The following is a 25,715-nucleotide window of genomic DNA, read 5'->3' on the forward strand; positions in this document are numbered from 1 at the left end:
GGGTTCCCCAGGAACCGCCCACCGCGGCGGGCCGGGGGGCGTGGGGTGGCCGGGCTGCCCGCTCCCCACCTGCGGCCGCTGGGGGCTCTCCCGAGCGGGTCCCTCGGGCCGGGTGACTCCGCTCAGCCCCGCCGGAACGCAGCCGGGGAACGGGTGTCCTGGCGTGGGGAGCCAAGGTCCCTCCGCTCGGGGGGCCGCACCTGCCAGCCTCCCCCCCCCCCGCGGGGGTGGGCGCGGCGCCTCAGGGCCAGGTGCGGGGGGCGGCCGCCGTCCGCTGAGGCGCCGCTCCGGGGCCGCCTGAATGCTTGGAAAAGCCCCGGGAGAACGGGAGTTGTGTTTCGCACCGCGGTGAAATCGAAATAGTTTGGAATCCTTGACAAGAAGTTTTGTTCCAAGGTTTGGTTAATGCTCTGCTGTTCCAATGTGAGTAGCAAATCGCCCACCAGAAGTTGCTGCCTTCATAAAAGTCGCAAAAACGCGTTTTAATCCACAGGGAGGCCTTCTTGCCATCTTTCCATGTGAGTCTGCAGGAGGAAAATATTTAATAATGGCAAGTGGAAACGTAAACGAGAGCAATAACAGCAAAACGCATAAAGAACGTAATGGCCAAAAGAATCAGGTAAAAAACATACAAGAGAGGTAGCTAAAGGCGTTTTGGGGATAATATATGAATTAGATGTAACTTGAAAATACGTAAGATCTAGTTACTAATCATATCAGGCTATAAAATGAAAGTACTGCGTTTCTGGTAACAATGTGCAGAAGTACTTAACATTATACATAAACATATATGTATTGCCCTGTAGTGTTTGGGGAACTTGAGGTTTTTATGTTTGCAGTGTTTTAAAAGTTTACCTTTTCCAATGCTAGCATAGTAAATCACTATGTATTATGGATAGTAGCAACAAATGCAGAAGCATTTAAAATATTTTAAATGATATTTATTAAGTGACAAACACCAAAAAGAAGGCATGTGCTTGAGGTTGACTTTAAAATTTAAAGAAAAAAAGAAATCTGAATTCCTGCAAACCCTTCAGCAAAATAGCTGTTCCTGAAAAAGGGGTTAGTGATTGTTGAAAATATGGAAGCCATCCTCTTGAGAGGTTCTGGCGCTTCTTGGTTTGGGTTTCTTCTGTCTGGGCTGAGTATTTGCACATTTAGCAAAGAATTGTGCTTTTTTTGCAGCAATATTGGGACGGTGCTTTTCACTGTCTCCATGAGAGAAGCAACTACCCCAATAACTCAGGTAAACAAATTGAATCTTGCCTGTAGTCAGCTGGGATTGTCTAGGTTCCTGTAAGTAAATTCTCTAGATATGTCATCTGTAATGAACTTTACTATTACGGGTGTGAGTGGAGAGATAACTTGTCCACAATATTTTTTTCCAGCTAGTGCTAGGTGGGAAATAGGTATCAAGAGTGCAAAGCTCCCAACTTTGTGAAGTTTGGAGGCATGTTACAATCTATAGGAAGCAAGATGTGGAGTGGAGTGTGTCTGAATAACTCGGTGGAAGCAGGCAGATAGGAAGAATCAAACTGCACCACTAAATGGGATTGACAAGCAACCTTAACTGGAATGAGGAACCTGGGAGTGTGGGGCTCTAGACTAGGAAGAGCACTGAGGAGAGACACTGCCAAATGTGATACTGATATTCCCTAACATCTGAGACTTTGCAGTCTTGTTGCTTTCTTATTGTCACGTGTTTTTATTCAGAAATGTAGAAATTAGACAGTGTAATTTCATCTTGGAAGGTCTCTTGCCTACTGGTAAAGAACATGCATTTTTCCACATGCAATGCATTTTTCTATTTCTGTTATCCATATGACATCATTCAAACTGGGGGAAGTGTAGAGGGGGGTGTATGCTGTGGAATGTTCTGTTTAAATAAAGAAGAATGAACAATGAGCAGGATGTTTATTATTGATCTCTCCGCTGTTCTTGCAGTCTGCAATATGAACACGTATGGATTACTGGTAAAGCTGGAAAGCAAATTGCATTTTCTTTTATCGTTTTTGAAAATGAAGTTAGGGCTTATGAAAGGTAGTGAATTCAGACTCTGGGGACAGAACTTCTCTGTTTATCCAGGAAATGGATATTGTACATCACAAGCAGAGGCAGTGGAAAGTATTAAAGATCTCAAAGCTCTCATGCTGCCTGTCTGTACTTCTTCTTGACCAACTCAAGGTACTAACAGGTAAGCTTACTCTGTGCACAAACTTAATCCTATGTCTTTGTTCTGGAATACATAACTGAAGATACACAATAATGCTGTTGACTGTAGTTTTATTGACAAGAACTTTTGTTCACTACGGTCTAGCTTAGAAATGCCAACTTCTTATTAGGTTTTGTTGTCTAGCCTAGATCGTTTTCCAGTTCTTTGAATATGAGCCTTTCTACTTTTTCAACTGTAGAATGGTGTACCTGTATCCACGCCCTATATAGTAGGTTGGGAATTATGCGTAACACCTTTGTTCTGTTTTTCTTGTTTGTGGAAGGGAACACAAATATGGAATGTTTTTAACAGGGCACATCTTGCTTTATGCTAGTGGATTATGGGAAGTGATATCTTTGTGATAACATGTTCTTATTAGGAAATATTTTTTACTCCTTCAAATTCTCATGTGTGTAAAACTTACCCAATACAGTTATGTTTCACCATGAAACATGTACATAGGTATACCATTAGTGACAGAAGTATCCACAAACATTTTCATCTGGCTGATAAATAAAATGAAGTTAATGAAGGAAAAAGATGACTTTTTTGTTATATTTCAGCATGAAAGGCGAATTAATACCACTTTCAAAAGCTTGAATCCACCTCTCAGAGCTTTGTGGTTTTTAGCTTTGTATAAATAATTTTACAATCTGCTATGCTGACTTAAACATGATGTGTACAAATGAGGATGCAGTTTATGAGTCTTGATACAGCTAAACCCAATGTAGTTTACTGGTTTATTGTCTTTACCAAAAACGATGGGGAATTACATGCAAAGCCTCCTATTTTTCTATGAATTGTGCTTTAGGGTTTGCATTCAAGATGACTAAGTGTTACGCAAAAGTCAGTATTTTGGTTAGATGAAAGCACATTTTGGCTGTTGTAACTTATCTGCTGAGTTTAGGGGAGTTAGGTGAACCTAGAAACTTGACTGACAAAAGCGAGGCCATTTACCTCTGTAGCATGGGGAAGAGGGTGGAAGAGCAATAGTTCCCTTCTCCTGTTGACAAGTACAATGGTGTTACTGATAATTTAATACTGTATGTTTCACCGTAAGATTTTCATGCTGGCTTTATACAGGTTTTTATTGCTGTTATTCTGAGATGCTCCGGAATGAGAACCAAATAAATAAGGCACATGTAGAAGAAAGACTTGATCGGCTTTTTGCTGGGAATATTTTTTAAATTAGGAGTAAGTGCTCATCCAAACTGGGGATGGCTAGGTAAGTATTGCAATATCAATACATTTAAAAAAGCATGTATTTTACCTTAAAATGTATATGTTGTTTAGGCTTCTCTAGTAAATGTTTTCTGAATCCTTTCCTGTAACTTTCTGTACTGAAATTCCAGCTGCAATGATTTTTCTTAGCCTAATTTTTAAAACCTTTTCTAACGTATTCCTGGTACGAATGCATTTTGCTGCCTCAGAAACTAAATTGCAGTTTTAACAGTAACAAAAAGCTCTGTGATTATGGAATACCCAGTTTGAAATGTGTGATACATCACTTCATATTCAGGGGAAAGCTATTGTATCTGGAATTATAAAGTTAAATCAAGGTTCTGCCTCTGACATTACAAAGTACTGTAATAGTGATTTTTAAATTTTTAAATTGCACTTAAAGCATGGAACATATGACCAGACAGATAATCTATCAAGTGTTGCTAACTGTCTGGATACAACTTCATTATTTCTGTGTTGTCACTGGTGCATATACAAGCTAGTACTTGGAAATGCAAACAGTAGGTAATTTTTTCAGAGAGACTGGATGTGCAGATATATGTTCTACCACTTGTTTGGAATAAAATCATAGAGAATTTTGCAGTCGTAACTGGTTGATAATCAGAAAAAATTGTGCTTAAGTGAGGATGTATTCAAATTCTTTTGTACTTTGTGAGCTGAGGAGGTTAAAGTAACTTTACCAGTCAGTTTAAGTCACAAGCAGGCTTCTTTAGAATAACTTCTTTTTATTTGTAATCAGTTCTGAGCAGGTGTATGACCTGAAATTGACAGCATTACATTGATGACACTCCAGAGCATGTGAGTAAAGCTGTCTCACTTGTGCCTGCAGGTCTTTTGTTACACTGGAGACAATGGCAGAGTAAGTACTAGTGAGGCAGGTTGATTGATAGAATGTTTTCCATATAAAAATTTCTCACTGTCCTATCACATGATTTTTGTAATAGTTTAGGGCCTTCTAGACTGTAAATAATAGGGTGTGTCATGGCTGTGAAAAGTCTGAATTCAGGCCCTGCTTCTGAGAAGTGAAGAGGTGATAGATGTTCTTTCTTGAAGTGCAAGATTGGGATGGTTTGCTGAGTAAGCATGTGGTTTTTTTATACGTCCTGGAGATACATGATGTCTGCTTTGAAATGTTGAGGGATATCTGGGCTTGAGAACCAACCTAAGAACAAATGCTGGATCAGATCAAAGGTCTGTTTAGTCACTCTTTCTGATGGAGTCTGTGGAGCTGAGGACACATTAAGCAGTTCTCCTAGCGTAGCCCCCTGGCTTGTGCTAGTAACTTGTGTGGAGCTTGTGCCTAGATTGTTTAATGGCCACTAGTAGACATCTCCTCCATCACTTTGTCTATCTTGCTTTGAAGGCATTTAAGTTCTTGGCCTCTCTGATGTTAAGGAGCTGCCGAAGGGAGCTTTAACACATTCTCAGTGTGGATATATCTGAGACTGAAGAGGACTGTAGCAGTCATGAAATGGGTAAGTGGAGACATTATACAGAATTTTGAGGTACGTGAACTTGGAAGGTAGGTGTTTGATAAGCAAGGTATGTTCCTGGAAGACAAAACAAACGGCATTTTCGGTGTCAACTGGGTACTGGAAAGGAAGGATTGATATCTCTCAAAAGAAGGAAAGGCAAATACGAAGTCCATTTTATGCTTCTGATTGGTGGCTTTGGAGAGTAGGTTTGGACAGACTTGGCTGGAGAATGATACTTTTAGTTAAGCATCAAAATACGTTATATTGTGTTGAAATATATTTGAATAAAAATTCCTGAGTTTCTGAAGTTTGTTCATCATTACATCTTAATTCCTGTTAAAAAGGCGGTTGAAGTAATTTTTACACTTCTGTGGTTTCTTCGGCTGAATTGGTTAATGATATTAGTTAATAATTTCGAGTCAAAAAACTCTGTATAATTCGCTGATGTGCCAGGAAAATAAAGTCAGCTAGGAATTAGCCACAATTGCAGTTAAAAGCAATATACTGTATTTATTACTAAAGATTTGGTACAATAAATAAAGGATTTTATATGTATTCTCAAATTTTCTGAAGGCAAGAAAGACTGTGGAAAAACTCTGTAACATAATGTAATCTGAAGAAACTAACATGTTACGCATGGGAAGGTTTTGAAATGAATTCTCACATCGCTTGTTTTGTACTCATGGGTGTTTTTATGATATTTTATAGTGTCTTATGAGTATCTTTCAAACATGAATTGATAAAACAGCACTCCTGTGAAGCAGTTTTGTCACTGCTTTATGGGCATCAGAACTGGTATGCGACAAGAGACAATGATATGTCCAGGTTTATATGGACTTCAGCGGCAGAGGTAAGAAGGGAAAGAAGGGAATGCACATCTCCCTCTTGTGTTAACTCTTCCTCATGTTTTACAAGGATTGAGAACTTGTCATCAGTGTGCCAGAGCATTTTAATGAAAAGTTCCATTAAGCCATCCTAATCTCTACCCTGTTATCTGAGAATGGATCCATATGACACACTATAGCAAAAAGTATCTGCTGAAAATGCTTACGATTGAGCCTGCCTGTTTCTCCTTGCCTCAAATCAACATAAAGTTATATCTTCAATGCATGAAAATATGTTTTGTACTGGAGTAGTACTAGAGTAGCCGGACAGTCATTGTCAATGAATGTTCCCTACATGTTGTTGGGTGGAGACTTTTGAACTGACATGTGCCATGTTCAGCTTCCTCTGGTCCTGTTGGTGAGACCTGTGGTTCCATTTCTGCAACAGGCAGGTGATCAAAGCTGTCAAAGTCAGAGACTTATTTAACTGCCAGCTTCACCACCTGACATCTTTTGTGCTACAAAGTTGCATTCTGGTTTGGTTTGTAGCATTTGGTGTCATCAGTACTGTTTTCTGTTAGAGGACATGGGTCTTATCTCTGGTTTCCCACAGTGTAGAACTAATGAGGTAAGTGATGTGTTGAGCATATCCTTCTTTCTCTACAATCTCACCATCGTTTGCCGTATGTTAAAAGGCCACAGGAGAAATCTGTGTGGGCTGATGGTTATTGTCTAACATCCAGATGTCTGCACCAGTGGTGCTGGACCTGCAAGAGCGTGGCTTTGCTTACAAGTATTTGTCTTACTTTGAGATCCTAGTTTTCAAGACCTTACCTACTCTGTTACGCTAAAATGGCATGAAGACAATGAAAACAACTAAAACACCTTTAGAAACGCGATTTGTTCAAGTTTTGGAGCTGTACAGAAGAGGAGTAGGGCAGCTGCAGAGCAGACATTTGTGTCCATGTGCCCCCCTTTCTCCCCCAAGAAAAGTAGTTTCCCTCAAGAAAGGTATGCCTAATCTTCTAAATGCTGCATTGGCTTTTGGTTTTGTGTGATTTCAATGTTACTATGATGTACAGAGACAGCAGGCAGAGTTAGTTGATGCTTTTCAGTGCTACGTTGTCAGTGCACATTTACTGCCTGTTCCACTTTCCACAACAGTGAAGAGAACCTCTGATTTCTTGTGCTAATGGTCTGGTCAAACCAGTTGGTGATACTTGGGTAAGGCAGCAGGGTGCTGCATGCTTTCAGACATCCACATGATCACTGTGCAGCTACTGGCTGGTGTAGACTCCTGAAGAACCATCTTTTTCCCCGTCTTACAGCAAACGGCTGCCTGTGTTTTCCAACTAGGTGAAACCCTGTGCATGGAAATAAATAATCAGCAATACTATTGGAGACTGCTACCTTAAAGTTGTGAGTGGAGAGACAGGTTTTGATTTTTAAAAAAACAACAACCCCCACCCACTGCAAACCCCAAGAGCCCCCCACCACATTCTGCAAGCTTAACAGTATCACAGATACAAGCAGAAAATGTTTGTTATGTAGATATTTCAATGTATGAAGAAGGTATGCAGAAAAGACCTCTAAGCATTTTATTTCTGTAGTATTGTCCTTTTATAGCAGTATTTTTTTTTAATTTCTGCACATTTGCATAGTAAGTATCTTTTTCCCATTAGTAAGAAAGGCTCCTAATTATGCTTCAATCTTCTTTATTCTTACTACTATAGCATCTAGATTCTTCATGCAAGACAGGATTTAAGTTGTGTTCGAGTTTGTGTAAACTTAAATAAACCTCTCTGACCAAGGAAGGTTGTAATTTGCAATAACTTAGGGAAAAAGAGAAATAAATACTAATTCCCATGATGTATGGCCCATTTCAGCGGGGTCACTTTTTATTTGGGTATGTTCTACTGGGCATAAAGAGAGTGCAAGCATATGATACATAACTTTCGAGTACACAGCAATTATCAACTGCTAACGTGTGGTGGATAGCTAGGGCTAACATGCCATGAAGTGAAGCATTAATCTCACCGCATCCAGTGCAGACGGCTGATGAGCTTTCTAGGAAAGGTATGGAAGTGGTTTCACTTCAGTTTCTGTTTCTCCTTTTCCTTTCCTGCATGGCTTTAGTTTACATAGTCTTTCACAACTTAGTAAACCTGAATAAACATTACACAGTGTGCTGCTTAAAACTTGACCTTGACTCACAGATATCTGAGTCCCTGGACTGTGGATTACACTTGGAATTTTATTGCTTCAAGAAACACCCGGTTAAGAAGTATGGCTAGATCCTTTAGTGTGCTGACAAACATTACAGCTCTTAGCTTGTGAATCTGTGATTTTAAGTACCAACCAAACAGGAATCAACCTTTCCACACATTTTGGTAAATAACCGGAAGGACAGAATTTGTATGTATACCTTCAGGCAAAGAGCACAGTTGATTCTTTGAAGGTTGAGCTTTATCAGCACTATTGGCGTTATGTTGATTTCTTTTTATTAGGATTAAGTATATCGGTAAACTTTCTTTTCTCCTTCTAAAGCATTGTATATTGTCTTCTTGAAATACAGTAAGATTCAACGTATCCAGAGTCTATCTAAAATGCTTGAACAGAAGAATATTTTGTGGCATAATTAATGCAGCTGGCAAAGATAAATTGATAACTAGAAAGTTATCTTCAGTGTCCTAAATATTGTTTTGTATTTGACTTCATTGCCTTAATTAAAAATTCTTATGGATGCATCTCCGGCACCTAACTAGACAGGGACAGTGCCAAACTTTGGGCTCAACTCATTGCGTAAACATTTAGGAGAGGACAGGATAAAAACTGTTTTAAGTTCTAGAAGATAGCAAGAAAGTGCAAAACCCATAGCAGAGCCATGAAAACATTTGGGTATTATTTATATTAAATTCTGAATGTTCTCTTTTATAATTTCATTTGCATCATTTTGACAGCAACTGAGTTACTCCTGTAGGCATTAAGTAATTTAAAAAGCATTACATTTCTTTGAGTGCTTATTGAGTCGTCATAGGTACTTCATCTTTTATTTCATTTTTATTAACAACTCATGCACAAAATAGAAGGTAAAAGTTTACTGATTTTGCATGAAATTGCTAATTCCACAGTCTGTGAGTACCCATTACACCATGAAGCAAAGAATACAATTCTTTTCAACCTTCTACAAAAATGAATACATTATTTTTTGAAAAATCACCACAATTTTTGCCCCTTAATTTTTTTGCTGGGAATAGTAATTGCAATAAAATAGCGTACTGTCTCCAAGTATGCTGAAATGTTAGACTATTTACTGCCATAGTAGAGATACATAAAGAAACTAGTTTTGCTTTACTGAGTAAACAACCAGGAATATTTTGATTATGAATATGTAAGCGTCATTTATATGTGGTGTGGCTGACTTTTTCCTATGTGTCAAATCTATACAGATTAAGAGTCTGATGTAAATGTCAATGTGGATCCAGGTATGACAGCTCTATTTATTTCTAAACATGATGTACAGTGCAGTGCCTGTTTCTGTAACCAAGTGTGCCTGAAAATTAAGTGTGGCATATGCATTCATTTAAAGAAATGGCCTACAGTCTGCTGAAGACATCACATAAAGAAAAATATCCTTTTCAAGAATAGAATTTGTTACTTGGCTATTTTAATGTGAATTGTTTCTTCTTTGCAGCATGTCTACTACGTCTTTGGTAGCCAACCTGATTACCCCACATCATAAAAATTTAGTACCTTTCTACTGCAGTAGTTACTGGGTTATTGTTCATTTTGAAGGTATAATCAAGTCCATAAATTGCTAACTCTGCTGCTGAACTTAGGCCAATAATCTAAAGTCTTTTGGTTTTTTTTTTTCCCCCATGGTCCATCTTGCAAGCTGTTTTCCTTTGCTAAGCAGTTTAAACTGATACTTACAAATAAGTTAAGTAGCATTATACCATGGTTGTTATTCTCAGTTTATTACAGTTGTATTCCAATTGCTTGGTTATGTTGAAGGTAGTATATTTTTGTGGTGGTTTTGGTGTCTAGTTTGTTTCTTTGTCTGAACCTGCATGGTATTATTATTTGGGGTAACCTGACCAATTCTGCCAAGGCCTTCAGCATTTTCTTTATAGACCCAAATCACATTGTAACATGGCTAGGTTGCAGTGTAGTTGGGCTCCATTAATTATATTGTTTAGTGATACCTGGAGCAGTGACATTATTAATGGTGTGTAAGAAAGCTGAAAATTATTTAGGGTACAGAAGCTGGTGACAGAAAATCCCTCTGTGAGCAAGAACCAGCAGGGTTCACTGTAAAGGATTAAAGGTAGTGTTGAACAATTTCTGTTTAGATAGAAACTAGTGTCCTTTAGTTCCTGTGTATCCAATGCATTTAATTTTGAAGATTAACCAATTCTTTTTTTTTTTCATATTTACAAAAAAGAAATAAATTTTGTAGATTTACTAAAATTAATAACTGTTGTTCTTATGGTATTGGCTGTGGCAAATGCCTGGACTGGTAAGTATGGTTAGTATTACTCTATGTGAGCATCAGTTGCAGCTGACAATTCTGATTTTTTACAAATTATTGTACAATTCCAATACAATCTGGTTGTATTGGAAGAGCACCTGCTCATATGAAAATAATAATTTCATGGTCCTTTGCTTGTAAAGATATTATGCTTCAGCTATCTTAAAGGCCATTCCTTATGGGAAGTAGCTAGAACTCAGTTTGGAACCTCCCTGTTGGGAACTCACTCAGCAGCACAATTGTTCCAGGCCTCACTAACCAGAGTCATTGCTTTTGGCTGAGGTATCTGGGCATATCTCAATAACTCTTCCAATACCAACAGATATTTTTGATTTTTTTCTTTTAGATTGAAATAAATTTTGTTTTCGTAACTTTCCTTGGGGTTCTTCAGTTTCTTGATGTTTAGTGTTTTACATGGTGGAGTGTCCGTGTAGATATTTAAATTCCATGACTACAAAACTGAACTGAATTTCAGTTTAAAGGGATAAAGTGTGGTGGTAGGTGTGACCTTAAGCAATGAACAGTGATGTTTTGTGACTTACACCATCCATTTATAATATTTTCCATTACGAAAGACTGAAAACCATTCTGTTTGCTTGTTTCCTGAAGTGAAAAGTCATCTGCATAGGAATGTGGGTTTTTTTAGTCCAGTCATTTATCTGTACTACTTTGAACTAATATGGTGTTTGATAATTTCTGCAGATGACGTAAGCTCTCACAAATAGTCTTTCAACACCATGCTGTTTTTATTCTAGCTCCTGTTCATAGGTGAGAAAACTGAAGAAGTGAGTGAAGCATTTATAACGCAGTGGGCAGTAGTACTTATACTGTTAGGGCTCATTAATTCCTTTCCCAGCCCAGTGATCATTGTCCCAGAATGCTTCAGCTTTGAGGAGAGTTTGACTTTGTTTCACAATCTAAAACGTAGACTGATTCCTTTTTTTGTTTTGTTTTTTTGTGTGGTTTTTTTTTGTTGTTGTGGTGTTGTTGTTGAGGACAGGCAGATTTGTCTTTGTTTTCAGAATTTTGCTGTCTCAGTGCATTTTCCACTTTTTTTACTCCTATATTTATGCTTCTGTTCTGTGAAATTAAATATATATTTTTTAGAACTCTTTAGGCACGTAGGATAGTAATGGAAAAAGTTTCATCCAACCAGATTTTAGCTGGATGAAATTAAAGAGTTAATCAGGATTAGGAAAGCTTCTCTGATCACAAATGTAAATGTGAACAGTACTATGGGTTAAGTAAATTTCCCTCCTAGTAGTTTGTGGATTGAAGTACCTGTTTCAAAAATGGAAGATGAAGCCTGTGGATTAAGTCACTCGTTTTAAGGAACCAAACTACTAAACAAGCTTTTCATATGGATGTCAATTTTTGTAATGCTTGCTGAGGAGCAAGGTGTTTGTTTCCCACCAAACTGAAAGAATCTGAAAAACTGATCTTTGGTCTTGCTCTTTCTTTGGCCATGTGCTCAAATGCCATTAGGCTCAGCAAATGTTGCCTGAATTTAATATTCTTTGGCAAAACTATTTTTCATTTCAAGCAACTGGATTATCGGCATGAGGTTACTAAAAATGATGAGGTGTTTTCACTTGATACTGAACTGGAAGTCTGGGAGGAGGACGAATGGTTTCTGTATCCCTGCTGCACACAATGCTTGGCAGTCTCTGCCTGGACTTCTGCTAGATTTAATTTTGCCGTACTTGAGCCTTGCTTGGCACTCAGAGCTGCTCTGCAGACCTGGAGAAAGACTTTTTCATTCAGCTGTTCTGTTGCAAATACTGGTTTTATTTTATTTATTTTTTTTTTAGGTGAAAGTGCTTTTCAATCTGCTCCGTGCTATGCAATTTGATTCCATGTTTGCTTGGGTAATAGATTTGGGTATATTATTTGTTGTTCTTCAGTATCAGAAAGTGACTTAACCCGATTTCAGCTTTGAATGTATTCCCCAGTATTGCTTGTTCGCTTAGGTGCTTTGGACATTTGGCTGGTTGAACAAAAAGGACAGAAAGATTTCTGTGCCCTGGAGAGATGCTCCTAGAGGCAGCTTTTGTATATTTTTCTGGTGGCAACTAAAAGTGGATATAACACTGACAGACACAGGGTATATTGCTGTATGTTTGTCATGAACATACAAGAAAGTGTGGACAATCTTGAAGGAGCAGAGAAGAGTAACTCAATGGTTATATTCCTAATGTAATCTCCTTGTTATGTAAGTATGTCGCAAGCCTTCCAAGCTCGCAACTGCTGCTATTGTTGACCTGCTGAATAGAATTTGAGGAAGAGAATACATTCACCAGGAGTAGTAAATACTTTCTCTTTATGAAATTGTTTAATTTTATATCCTTTCCTACTGCTGGTAAATCCTCTGCGTAAATTTAAACGTGGTTTCACAAAAGCTTATCTCAGAAGTGTATTTACTGAAATGTCAGTTGCAATTTTTTTTTTCTTAGTGTCTGTTAGAGGAAAGGGTGGAATGTGAGAGCTGCAATAGTACTTACTCTAGACCCTCTGAAAATTGGATACAACAGTAGTTCTTAATAAACCTTTTCAGTTAAACTAAAACTGTGTTCAGATTCTGAGTGTCAGAAGTGCTCGGGAATGGATTGGGAATATTTGCAAGCCAAGAGCCAGTGGTATCCCCAGGGTGGTGGCTGAATATGACTATTAAGAGAGATGACTTCTACCAGAAGTCCTGTGCCCTTCCTATCAGCGTGATGGCTGGCAAGGAAAAACATACTCTTTTTGGCAAATTCTGTTGGCAACAACAAAGGGACCTTGTGTCCTTGCATTTCTCAACAGATTTTGATTGCTATATGGACTAAAGTATGCTGGAATGGACGATAACTAAATTTTCCTCACTGAAGTAAGAAATCTCGGACAGCCATAGTACATTTAAAAATCTGTGTTAAACTTGCATGTAGGTTTTGTAATTCTAGTTGTTTCTAATAGTCAGCATAAGGATTTCTTAGAGCTTCTCTAAAGGCTGCTTTTATTGTGCTCAGTTTTTATAGTGAAGCTGCAACCAATTGCCTAGACTGTCTTTAGTTCTCATTGCACTGTTATGTTCTGCTTTGAGGTAATAGTGAACAATTTTTTAATGAGGAAGGTAGCATTAATTAATAATAGAAAAGAGTTCTAAACATACAAAACATCAAGTGTGAGCCCACTGTGCGTGTAACTTATGTCTTTATGGGTCACTTTTAAGTGTGCATGTCCATGCATGATTTTTTTTTATACTAGGACTTGCTGATGTCACATCTGATTGGTGAATTATGTATACGTAAGAGATTTGTGCCCAGCAGACATCATCTACTCCTAGTCTGTGCCCATCACTTCCATAGAGAGTGGTCCAAGGAAGTTTTGACTTGTGCAAGGAGAAAAAAAAAAATACTGCATGTTCCTATGTGACAGTATTATACTGTATGACTTTCACTGCCTCTTGCTTGACTAGCATGTTAATAAAGACATTTAGGTCAAAGCAACCTTGTTAGACTTGGTATGGGTTATTTCCTCCTCGGTGTAGTCCTCCCATACGGTTGTGTCAGTTCCAGCAGTGCAAATTTTTGCAGCTTGTTATTTGCTAGAAATGCCAGCATAGCTTCATAGGGAATTGACACCAAGGAAACCAGATTAAACAGTATGGTGCGATGCAGACATAGGCACAGAAGTAACGCGGTATATAAGTCTTCCATCCCTTTTTGACTATTAATTGCCCCAGAAGACTGTCCGTGTTCTATCGCAAGGATGGAAACAGAGAACATTTATAGAAATTAATGCTGTGTGGTTAGCCAGCACCAGGACCCTAAGAACTTAAAAAGTATGAATAAATGTATTCCAATTACAGACTAATGCAGGTAATGGGTTTACGGTACTTAGAGGGCTGGATCTGTTCCCTGACAGCCTGCAGACATTAGGGGCCCCTCATGACCAGCCTGCAATGTAGGCATTATGGAGTGATTTTTACTTTACTGCCTTTTCCATCAGATCATCCCCTTTCTTTCACACACAAGGTTAATTCACTTCTTGATCACATTATTTCCTCGCTGCTCTTTGACAATATAAAAATTCTGAGTGGACAGCTCAATCCCTCTTCCATCTCAGATTTGATTGTTATGGTATTGCCTGGCGTCCCTCAGAGGCCTCCAGCAGCCTTTGCTGCACTTTATGACACTTAAATGGCTGGGCTACAATTTCTCCATCTATTCACGAAATGCTGTTAATAACTCATTTCCAAAGAGGCCCTTCTTTATGTCTTGGCATTAAAGGATTTTTTATTAGGTGCCAGGATAGGTGACACACAGCCCCAGTAACCAAAGAGTTAATTAATCTGTTGAAATTTATTGCCTTTTATACTGCACTCAGTGTGACAGTCCCTAAGAGAAACAGATACTATATTTACAACCAAGCTGAAATATTCAGTAATATAGTCTGCATACTGACCCACTCCATCAGTGTATGCCTTTTACTGGAGTACCCATTAATCAACTAAGATGGATTTGTGTAATCTGTCTTCTTTCTTATTCTGAGATTCCAATAAATATTGAAATAATAATTTATTGATTACTCTGCAATATAAATGTGTAGTAAAGGCACCCAAGATATTTGCATAGTAATGCATTTCAAAGCTCTTTGGTGTTCTGTAGGTATGAGGAAGAGAGAGATTGTAACGGTGGTTAAGAGAGATGGAATTCCGTCAGAATGCAGAACACCAGGTTCAGTTTTAGCAGGATGTGGTGGTCCTCTGAGGTCATTTTTGAGATTGGTGAAGTATAAACTGTAACAGGTTTATAGTTGTTCTCCAAAACCTCTATATGAAGGGTAAGCCTATGTTGTGCTGTCATTTGGGTAACAATAAATACAGGGATGCCTGACTGTTTTGTTTCGTAGACAGTGTTTCAATTTTTTTTCAAGTAAGGTGTTTATCGGAAGATACTGGCTTTGTTCTTTCCAAAAATAACAGTGTCGCTGCCCACTATATTGAAGTCCTGCTGTAAAAGATGTGTATCCCTATAATGTATGTAACCCAATGGGGCAGATAATCTGATGCAACTCTCCTGAGAGGTGATGTATGGAAGGCTCTGTTAAGAGACGGATTATGAAAGCTTCTGCCAAAATTAGAGAATTTCTGGGAACTGCTATAATTTATAGCAGTCTTTCTTTAGCCAATGGGATGCAGTATACCGTGTATTTTCTATAGCACTGAGATCCAAGGTTTCCACACACTGTAACCATGCTCTGTACTGTGGCCTGGCATGGAGCACAAGGCAGTTTTTGTTGACTCTGTGCTGCCTACCCGTGGTAATTTCTCACTACCTCCTTGTGATTTACTCCTTTGTCTTGTTTATCACTTTAGCGGTGGTTAAAGGCCGTGGCAGAAACCCGAAGCAGCTCTGCATAACTACTGAGATGTCATGTACGAGCAGAACAGTTTGCATTCATTTACGGAGCATATCTGTTGTTTATGACCTTGTATGGTATACGGGACTAAACAGGACTAAAACAGTGATAAATTTTAATTATGTTTTAAAGAACTGCTACATCAAAAAGTTAGTTGGTCAATCTACTTGGAATATTACCTGCTGAATATTGGTCCTTGTGAGGTAGTCAAAATTTACCTCTTTATGCTGTCTCTTACTTTCTTCATTTCTTCCTGATGATAAGAGCTAGAAGCAGCTTTACAATAGACAGTAAGACTGGTGTTTCTGCCAGAGAAAGTTTCAAGAGAAAAGTTGAGCAAGTTTTTTGGATCACTCTTAAAGAGGTATTCTTTTACTAACTCCAGTTTGAATTTTTGCCCTTACTTCATAAAGGAGGCAATGGAGCAATAGTTAGATAAGAGGATTTCCTGGCTGCTGTGTCGGAAAAACAAATCTTTGTCTTTTCTTTGAGAATGCCGACAAGAAAGAAAGCTGCTATGGCAAATCTTCTTCCCTAAGGAATTGGAAAAACCGGTCAGTGTGGCTGATGACCTGCACTTCACTTTCTAGCATGGCTCAAATTTGTTTTAAAGTTTTAGTGGCCTGTTAAGGAGACTGTAGTGTCTCAAAAACTGAGAAGGATCAATTTGTGTAGAATTAACACAGAAATTCATCCCTCTAATAAAGTAGCTTCCTTATTAAGAGCTGAGTTACGGTTATCAGCATGACTGTCATATAGTGTATTAGATATTTAGTTTTGCTTATTTTCTATTCTGTAAATGCAAGGTTTTTCCCTCTCAATATGTATATGGATAACTATGTGAGACTTTCAAAGGACCTGGTTTTCTGTAGGGTAAACATGTCTATTTTGGCCTGAAGATTCAAATGCAAAATTTCATTGCTACTTATTTTTCCTAGATCCCAAGTAGGTTACGAAGACTGGAATATTTGGGCTTTTTTGATTACAAAAAAACTTTAATCTGCTTCTGGGTGCTCTGCTCTCCCAATACCTTGGTACCAACCAGTATTACCTATTTGTCTAGTATTTAACGTAGCATTTTCTCACTCATGAAAACCATGATCATGAGTGGAGTTTTGGGGGATAATTATTTTTTCCTTGAAAAGTGCAGGAGCCTTTAGTTGAGTTCAGTCACAAGTGGTTTATGCAGCACATTTCAAGTCTCCATAACAATTTTTCATAGTTTTGGGTAACTGCTTGTGATCAGAATGACTGAAGTATAGATAAAATTGTACTGCACAGGATTTGTTTTCTAGTGTCTTGCTGATAAGGTTAACCAGATGGTGAAGTATAATCATCTAGGCAGTACCATAGATCATCACACACAAACAAAACAGACAAAAATGGAGGAAGAGGATGAATTTTCTGTTATTTTTCTTTGTACAAAAATTGAAAAAGATTCAAAACCTACAGAAAGCCAGCCTTTTAAGACTAAAGAAAACCAGTGCCACTCTTTTCTGTCTATAGCACAATATCCCAAGGAAGTCTAAACCTGTTTGTTGATTGCACTTTTTTGTCTTTAATGAAATATTATCTATTGTGAATTTGATATCAATTTTTAGGAGTGCATATTCTGTTCCATAATTCCTGATGTTAAGTATCTTAAGATCGGGCACGGGTTTAAAATGCAAACTACTTAATATGACTTTTTTTTTTTTTTTAAAACCATGTTTGTTTGAGTGATCTGAAGTCAACAATTGTATGAAGATCACAGAATTAAGCTGCTTTGCAGCACGATCTGGCTTTTTATATTTGTATAATGTTATAAATATACAATTTTTTGTGTGTTTTTTTTTTTTTTAATTGTTTTTTCTGTGTTCTCCGGAACAGGGACTTCATTGACAGAGATTCTAGTGATAATAAAAATACCAGCATGGTCTTAGCGTATCTAGTGAGACCTCTCATTTTGAATAACTTAATAAAGTTATCAGTTGTTTCTTTAGTCAATAGCGTTCCCCAGGGCTGTCTAGTGATTACACAGGTTTGATATAAAAATGGTTGCAGCACACAGCATTGCAAGATGCACATCACTTAGTAACTGTGCTTCTTAAGTCATAAATTGTGTATCACTTCACTGTACTGATTGGATATGATAGACTTTGGGTGTTACAAGCCATGTTGCTGCTTCTGCTCAGTGTAGTGGGAATTTGGGTTCATTGAAGCACTATTTGGAATGCTAGATCAGGTCTGATAACACATATGTGTAAGTATGTTAAATATTGTGAGACTGGGGTTTGCAAGCTTTTCAGGAGTACGAACTTGGTTTTGACTGTGAGTTTGTACAGGAATTAAAATCCACTGCCCGACTGCTGTTTCAGTGCAAATGATAAACAAAACGACTGGAAACAAACTACAGCAAGTGTTGCTTGTGCGAGAAGTTATGCGAGTTGGCTGTTAGGAATGTGCTAGGATTTGACTAGAGGAGAGGAGTGCGAACAGAGGAGTGTTGCAGAGGTAGGTGTGAGAATTATGCAGCTGCAGATTGTCTTCCATTAGCATATTGATAGTCTAGATTGTCAAAGAATTTATAGAGGTTTTAAATTTGGTAATTTTTAAGCTGTTAGTGTAGATAAGGGACTACTTATGCTTCTAGCATCTTTTTGTGTTTCGTTTGCTGTTGGGTCAGAATTGTAGCTATTAGAATGACTAAGTAGTAAGTTCTTTCAACATGGTTAGTACATTGCAGGCAAGTTGTTACTGTGAACAGAGAGATGGTCTGAGTGGAACATAAGCCTTTTTTATCATGTATGTTATGATAGTTATTTAGTTGAGTTGTCTCTGTGTTACAGATGCTCATAACTTGAATAACTATGCAAGTGTAACCAAGTACCTGTGGGAAAACATGAGGAAGTACTGTCACTACTGTCTCATGATGATTTCTGGGAGGAAACCAATTATTTAAATTTCATAGATGATTGTATTTCTGGAAATATTTCTCCACTTTTATGCAGAACTTTTTTTCATTGCCTTTTCTACTCAGATTAAAAATATTATCTACTATAACTTCAGATGTTTGGGTGTCTTCTAGTATTTTCAGCGTTTTCTATCTATTATTCAACTTGTAGCTGAAGAATCATGTTCTAACCAACTATTTTTGCAGAAAATTTACTATTTCTATTTCTAGATATGTGTCTATATATGACATTTTTATTTTTATTTACTTTTAGAGAAATTATAGCAAAGTAAGAGCTGTTGTGGGTAATTGAACCCATCATTTAGGCACTGAAGTAGGTATATATTCTGAGTGAAGACATTAACGAAAAAGCCATTCAGTGGCTTAAAGATGATTTCTGCTTCACTCAAAATGTTTTCATAACCCTGAAAGAAATGAAGGTTATATATGTGTGTGTGTGTGTATATATAAAAACACCTTTAATGTTATGCCTGTGATTAACTCAAATGTATATTTTTTTTTCAATTGATAATCATTTGGGACCATGTACAGCTATGGTGTAAGGAAGTGTTACACCATCCAAAGTCAATGGCAGTTGTGCACTTATATGCCAGACCTGACTATGGCCTCTGTCTGTTTAGCCATACTATATTAATATCATTTGGATATTCCCAGAGGTTATGTATTCTTACAAGCTACATATTATGGTTGGCAACTTGTGACAGGTGTGTTCTGGTTCCCATATGCCTTACGCAAAACTGCAGGAAGATATATCGGCGCTTTTCACATCAATATGCCAAAATGTCAAGAGTTACCTCTCAGCATAATGACCCTCAGAAATACAAAAGAAAAGTGCTTGGCATCATCCCTTGTAAATGCAGGCCTGTCTGAGAAGCTGTCTGTAGAAATACATCTGCCAGTCACTGCAGAGTATTGCGTCTGAGGGAACACCATGCAACACTGTCACAGCTTAAACATTGCACCTTCCTTCCATGTAATGGTGCATCTGGCACGAATGCCAGTTGACAGCAAAATGGAATGACACTCAAGGTGAGCCTGTTATTTGCTGTTGGCTTTTATTAAGCCACCTTCTAAAAGCATAGCGTTAAAGCTGGGTGAATTGTAATAAATCATCTATAAGCCTATAGATGGCATCTCAACAGATCTTCACCTTGCTTAGGTTTATCTCATAATTTTAGTAAGTTTTGATGTATACATCTGAACTGCTTTTTTCTGGTTGTTGTTTGAGATACAACCTTGTAACTGGATGCTATATGGTTACATTAGATCCCCTTTGAGAAAAGAAAAAAATCCTGCTGTGTGGTAGTTGATCTCTGTATCTTTCCCAGCTCTGAGTTGGTTTTGGGTTTTTTTGTTATATTACTCTATGGTTGCTACTAATTAAAACCCCTTTATATTACCTTAAGTTTAGAAAACTGAAAGGCAATATGATAATATGTGAAACATTTAATTTACGTGTGTGTCTACAGAGATTAAACTAGTGGAATCAAATTATAGTTTACATTTGATATCATCAGGAATTAGAAATTGAATTATACCAAACTATAACATCCATGAACTTGGCAGAATAGTGAATGTCTGTCATTTAAAAGTCAGGGGCAAACCTGTTAATGTTATCTGTAGATCTGGAATTAGTTTTTAAGGTTTTTTGTTTGTTGGTTTATAATTTATTTTTTTAAGGTATAGTTTATTGGTTTTTCTTGAAAACTGAGAAACTGATGCATGGAACATATAAAGGACAATCAGTGTCATGGCTGTTTAACAGAATTATTAGTAACATATTTCAGATTAAATATTAATTAATAGAGCCTTTTCTTCTTGCTTTTTTAGGTTATAGAGGTGGATCTAAATAAAAAACTTTTATCTTTTCCAGAAGTTGGCTACTCATGTGACTCAAGTTTTGAGCATTCTACTCGAGATCTGCCTCAAAAAATGTAAAAATCCTCATATATGAAGAAGTGTTACTTGTTTAAAAATAAAATTTTAAGAAATTGGAAATATTGTTTGGAAGTAGCATGTGAAAGTTTCAGATTGTTCAAGTGTGAGATTTTATCTTTTTGATTTGTTGTTCTTGTTTCAGTTATGGTAATAAAATTCTGTGTTTATTTGGGGAAATGACAATATCAGCATTTAATACGTTCTGATTGACTATTTTTCCTGCACCAAGAAAATCCTAGAAACTAGGTACAGAAGGGCATAAACCACCTGATAATAATGTTCCTCATACATGTAGAAATTTAGAAATTCAGGGTTCAGTTTGCCCATATTAATTGTTGCTAACTATCACCTTTTTGCCTTTATTTTTGTCAAGTAAATGCCCCACTGTGAGGTACTGTTTATTATTGTTGAAGTTGGCAGAAATTTTCCCCTAATTCCTCTTTATTCAGCTGGACTGTGTGTGGGGAAAGATTGTATGTCATCTAGTAATATTAACATAAATATGAGCCATGTTGGGGAAGTTAAGATTCAGTAAGCAAATCATCGGAGACAAAGGAAATTTACAAAAGCTTGTTTTAATATTTAAAACATTTTGAATCTTTGTGCTTTGTAAAAACTTTTAATTCCTTTATGTAACAATAACAAGTGATGAAGTCAAGCTTACAGAAAAAGTAAAGTAGCATTTTGTTTATAGGTTTATTCCAAAAAGTCGTATTTTGAAAAATTACCATTGTAAGAAAATCTTGGTGATGTATAAATAGCATATGTTTAAGGAAAATTCTAACATTAAATTCACTGTAATTCAGTGCAAGAGAAACATAAAACTGAGTATCATTTAAGTCCCATTTTGGCCTGTAACATACATTTCACCTACAAAATATGTTTTCTTTTTAATGTTTCTGAATATTTCATAACTTTTTCAATGAAAAATGATTTTGTTTTTATCAAATTAATGATTGCCTTGAACTTCCAGGACAAAATTGTTATGGAAGTCAGGTGGTGTGTAGTTTGTTGCGTGTGTTGTTTCTTTTTTTCCCCTCCTGACTTGATTCCTGCTCCCCCACCACCCCCTGAAAAAAACAAGTGATGTATAACCTACTGTTCATATTGAGAGTGACAGTAATTTAATATTCCAGAAACAGTTCTAACTAAGGTTCTTTTAAATAATTTGCTGATACAAATGTTAATAAATTAGCATTCACAGCACCCCTGTGAGTGCTGTGACAGAACTGGTTAGCAAAACTGCAATGGAACGCTTCTGTCAGGAAATTCAGCTTTTTTAAGATCAGTCAGTTTCATGAATTTGTTTATTTTCCTGAAAATTTATTTTGAAAAACAAGATAGTGGCAACATCCTGCTGTAGTAGGAGACATTTTGGTTTTTAAAAAACGTTATTTACTTCAAATTTTATTTTATTTGTTGTGTAGACAGACAGCCTGAACTAGAGGGGTGAGATGCAAGGCAAGGAAGTTTGTTCTTACACAAATAAAAAAATCATCGTAGAAGGACAAGAGACAGTGCCTGTTGCCTCTACTCCATACCAAGGTGTACTGGTCCCATATTTCCAGTAACAGTACTCAGGACTCATTGGCTGTGTTTGTATTTGCCAGTAAAATGGAAAAAGGCCCATTCTCGTGTTCTGGAGGTGTAACTGCATTGATAAGGAAGGCAGTATAACTTTGGCTCAGAGTCTAGAGAAAATTTGAGTTGTGAGAATGTGCCTAAACTTGAGCTGCACAAGACAGGAAAAGTAAAATTGCAGGTAGGGGTAGGATAGCTGGACTGCGTTTAGTTCAAAGTTCTCAGGGATTCAAGAGGAAAACCACTAACATGGAAAACCAGAAAGAAAAATGGAGTTGGCAGATGGTAACTCAGCATCAAGGAACAGCCATTCCAAGGAGCAACAGGGACCAACCTTTCTCTACCTGGCTGATGCTTGCCTAACTGGAAAATACTCATTGAGGTATGTTATTAAGGATGGTGACAATTTAATGCTTAATTAAATTGTAGTGGCTCATCTGTCCTAGTTGTCTTTTGCGTATGTTAGCCAATAAATAGAATTTTACACTTCTGAGTTGCATGTAAAAGGTGCCCAAGCAAAGTGAATCAGAGAAGGGAGAGTTACAAAAGCAATTTAATAGCTTTGTGTCCTTAAAGCTAAACTTGTTCTCATCCCTCCCTTGCTCGCCTTCTCCCAGAACAGGCTGCCCTTATCCACACTGTGTACTGAGAACCCTGTCCTGTGCTGGCCCTCAGACCAAGTCTGGGCATCATCTGGGAGAGTGCTGCTTGTTGTGGCATGAAGCCATGGTGGGCAACACGGAGCAGCTAGATATTATATTATAGATGATTGTAGGTTAGTACTCAATCCTGTGCTTTGGCTGTGCTCTGTTTGCTACTGTAGATGTAGCTCTTCATTCTAAGCAAGACTTGCTCTTTTTTACCACAATCTTTTATGGAACTATTTCAGTGACAACTTATTTTTTTTCTTGCTGCGTGCACACAAGATTTCACTTTGTGCAAAATCTTCACTTTTCTCCATCCATGTTCTTGCCTCCCAGTTCTCTATGGGCTGCTGCAGAGCCAAAATGGTATGCTCTGTTTGCTTTCAACTGCTGGTTTTGTTATTGTTTTAACACTAAGTTTTGATTGACTTGCTACGATTTTCCCTGAACAAAAAAACTCCAGAATATGAACCAGTAGTAGTAGACTCTGTGCCTGAATAATAAATGAAGCAAGGCAAGTGAAGGAATAAGGAGAGATATTAAAGGAATTCAGAGTTATTTGGCCACATCAACTTGGGGGAAGGAGAAAGGATCCTTTTATGAAGAACTTTGGTGCTGTGAGTTCATACCAAAATCTAACAAAGTCCTAAAGCACAAAATAACAGAATAAATATTTTATCATGTCTTTCCCCAAGTTGTCATCATTAACCAGGTAGTTTTTTGGCTTGAGTGAAGTGTGCTGCACAGTGAAATTATTCTCTGTTTTTTATTGTAGCAGTTAGGGCTGATACAATTTTCATTGAAGCGGCAGCTGCAAGCCTCCTAGGAGAGGCAATATAATGTCCCAGGAAAGTATTCGTTTGGAAAGCATGTTGTTTCAACTCCAAGACTTAATGTTGGCTTTTGTCAGGAATGTATTACAGTCATTGGGATTGGACCAAAAAAAAAAAAAAAATTTAGATTTGGGGGGAATTTCTCCATGGTGCAATTCAAAAAGAGGGATGAATGTGGGAGAAATGGTTCCCAGAGACAAGTAGATGGTCTTCAAACTAGGCAAATGGCTGGGCCTAGTCTGCTTATAACAAACTAACCTGAAGCATCAAATAGCGGTTTATGTCTATCATTACTTCTGCGTGCATTTCAATAGAAGAACATGAGTTGGCATCATCCCCAAATACTTCATTATCTGTTAGAGCTTTAGAATCAGAAAAAAAAAAAAAAAATGTGGATCCTGTGGAAGTCCTGTCATTTCCAAGTTAACTCCCATCAAATGAAGAAAAAATGGAAGTGTTCCGTTGCAGCTTTTCGGCTCTTTCTTTGTTGTTTCTTTGTCCACTCTTTTTTTAGATGTGTGTAGGTGTCCCTGTGGATAACTGTTAACGGTTGTGCTCTAAATCATCTCTCAAGCAACTTAAATGCTGTTGTAAGATATTGTGGTGATTCTTAAGATGAGTTTCTTTCTTTGGTGTTTTATCTAACAAATCAGTATTAATAGTTCCTGCAGAGTCTCTGGTTTCTGCATTGTTTATTTTGATGATCTTATTTCCTTGGATAAGGTCCAAAATAGCCTCTGACCGTATAAAACCAGACAATTATATGTTCAACTCTAAAATTTTATTATTAAATATTTTTTACTGATTTCCCTAGGAGCTGATCTTTCAGTTCAGCTTGGTATTTCCAACTGACTTCTCAGTACAAATTCATATATTAAATAATTTCTGTATTTACCTTGTGGTAAAAAGATAATATATGGTCTTGAATGAACACTGGCACTGTTAGTGTCGTTAGGTTCTCAGGTGCAGTATGTAGAAAGGAGATATTTTGGTTTGGGGCCTTTTTTCTTCACCTTTTTTCCACCTTATTTTTCTTCTCTCCTTGTCTTCTCTCTTCGTCTTCTTTTTTTTTCTTCTTTTCTTTTTTATTATTGAGCTTGCAGTAGGTGTGATTGGAGCATTGTTGGAAATTACAAGGTTAGTCTGTGTCGACAAGGGAATGACTTTTTTCAGTTATGCTATTAAATAATCTTTCAGTGTCACTTTAACTTTTGTTTTTTACTGTTTCTTTCTTTTGAAGGATGCATATTCATTATGAGAACACTGAGTGGGACATGTTTCTGAGACCTATACTACTACTTGCTTATCAGTAAGGAACCTAAACATGAAGTTCCACAGACCAGATATATGACCTTCACTAAAGAGTTTTCTGAAAATTACTTCATCTCTGGAATAATTTCTGAAAATATATTGTAAAAATGTTTAGATGTGTTTGTTGTAAAGTCAAATTAGACTTTTTTTTTAAATTATTTTTAATTCTACAGATTATTTCAATTAAGAAAGTAAAATCAGAGTTTAGTCTCCTCCAGCTTTGGCCAGAAGAGGGAACCATCTCACTGTATCAGCCGCTTCTGTGCTGCACTTCAAAACTTTTTTGCTTTTGTTATTTTCCTGCATTGCAACTAGTTATGAATCTAAGACTGTCTAGCCATCTCAGGACTCCTTCAGAATCATAAACACATTTATTTACCTTAGGGTTTATTAACACCTTGTAAATCACATTGAGCTTATTGTGTTCTGCATTTACTACCAGGAGAAAAAAACCCAAAGTCACTTAATATTGGCTTGTTAACTTGATTGCTTTGCATGTTAAGGGCTTACATCTACATTGTTTATGTACTGATAAAATAGTATCATTTTCAGTAGTAGTATCTTTGAGAAGTGCAGTGAATGGAGAAAAAAAAAAAAGTGAATAGGATAGGTTGAGTCATCCAGGGTGTGTATTAATGCAGTTTCTGTTACACAACTAGTCCATACATCCAGAGGATTTCCAGATTGCAGAGAAAGGGAAGTACTCTGGAATGACTGATAGAGTTAGGGGCTTTAAGCATGGGAATCTTGCTGCCAGAAACAATTGCTCTT

The 25,715-nt window shown here is 37.3% G+C and overlaps 1 long non-coding RNA gene across 12 annotated transcripts; it reads left to right on the forward strand.

Moving 5' to 3' along the window:
* The first annotated feature begins 24 nt into the window (after window positions 1–24).
* LOC114014705 (uncharacterized) lies at window positions 25–20,635 on the forward strand. Of its 12 annotated transcripts, XR_008731244.1 has the most exons (8): window positions 37–396; window positions 494–619; window positions 1,186–1,296; window positions 2,086–2,194; window positions 3,296–3,437; window positions 4,194–4,313; window positions 4,818–4,929; window positions 5,638–20,635. It is a non-coding gene; the product is annotated as an uncharacterized LOC114014705 (long non-coding RNA). The 12 variants fall into 12 exon arrangements; XR_008731250.1 differs by having other exon boundaries at window positions 25–396; window positions 4,194–5,779; window positions 6,566–20,635; XR_008731241.1 differs by having other exon boundaries at window positions 30–396; window positions 4,194–4,929.
* The last annotated feature ends 5,080 nt before the right edge of the window (window positions 20,636–25,715 follow it).

This window comes from Falco cherrug, chromosome 3, assembly GCF_023634085.1.
Source record: "Falco cherrug isolate bFalChe1 chromosome 3, bFalChe1.pri, whole genome shotgun sequence".
NCBI classification, from domain to species: Eukaryota; Metazoa; Chordata; class Aves; order Falconiformes; family Falconidae; genus Falco; species Falco cherrug.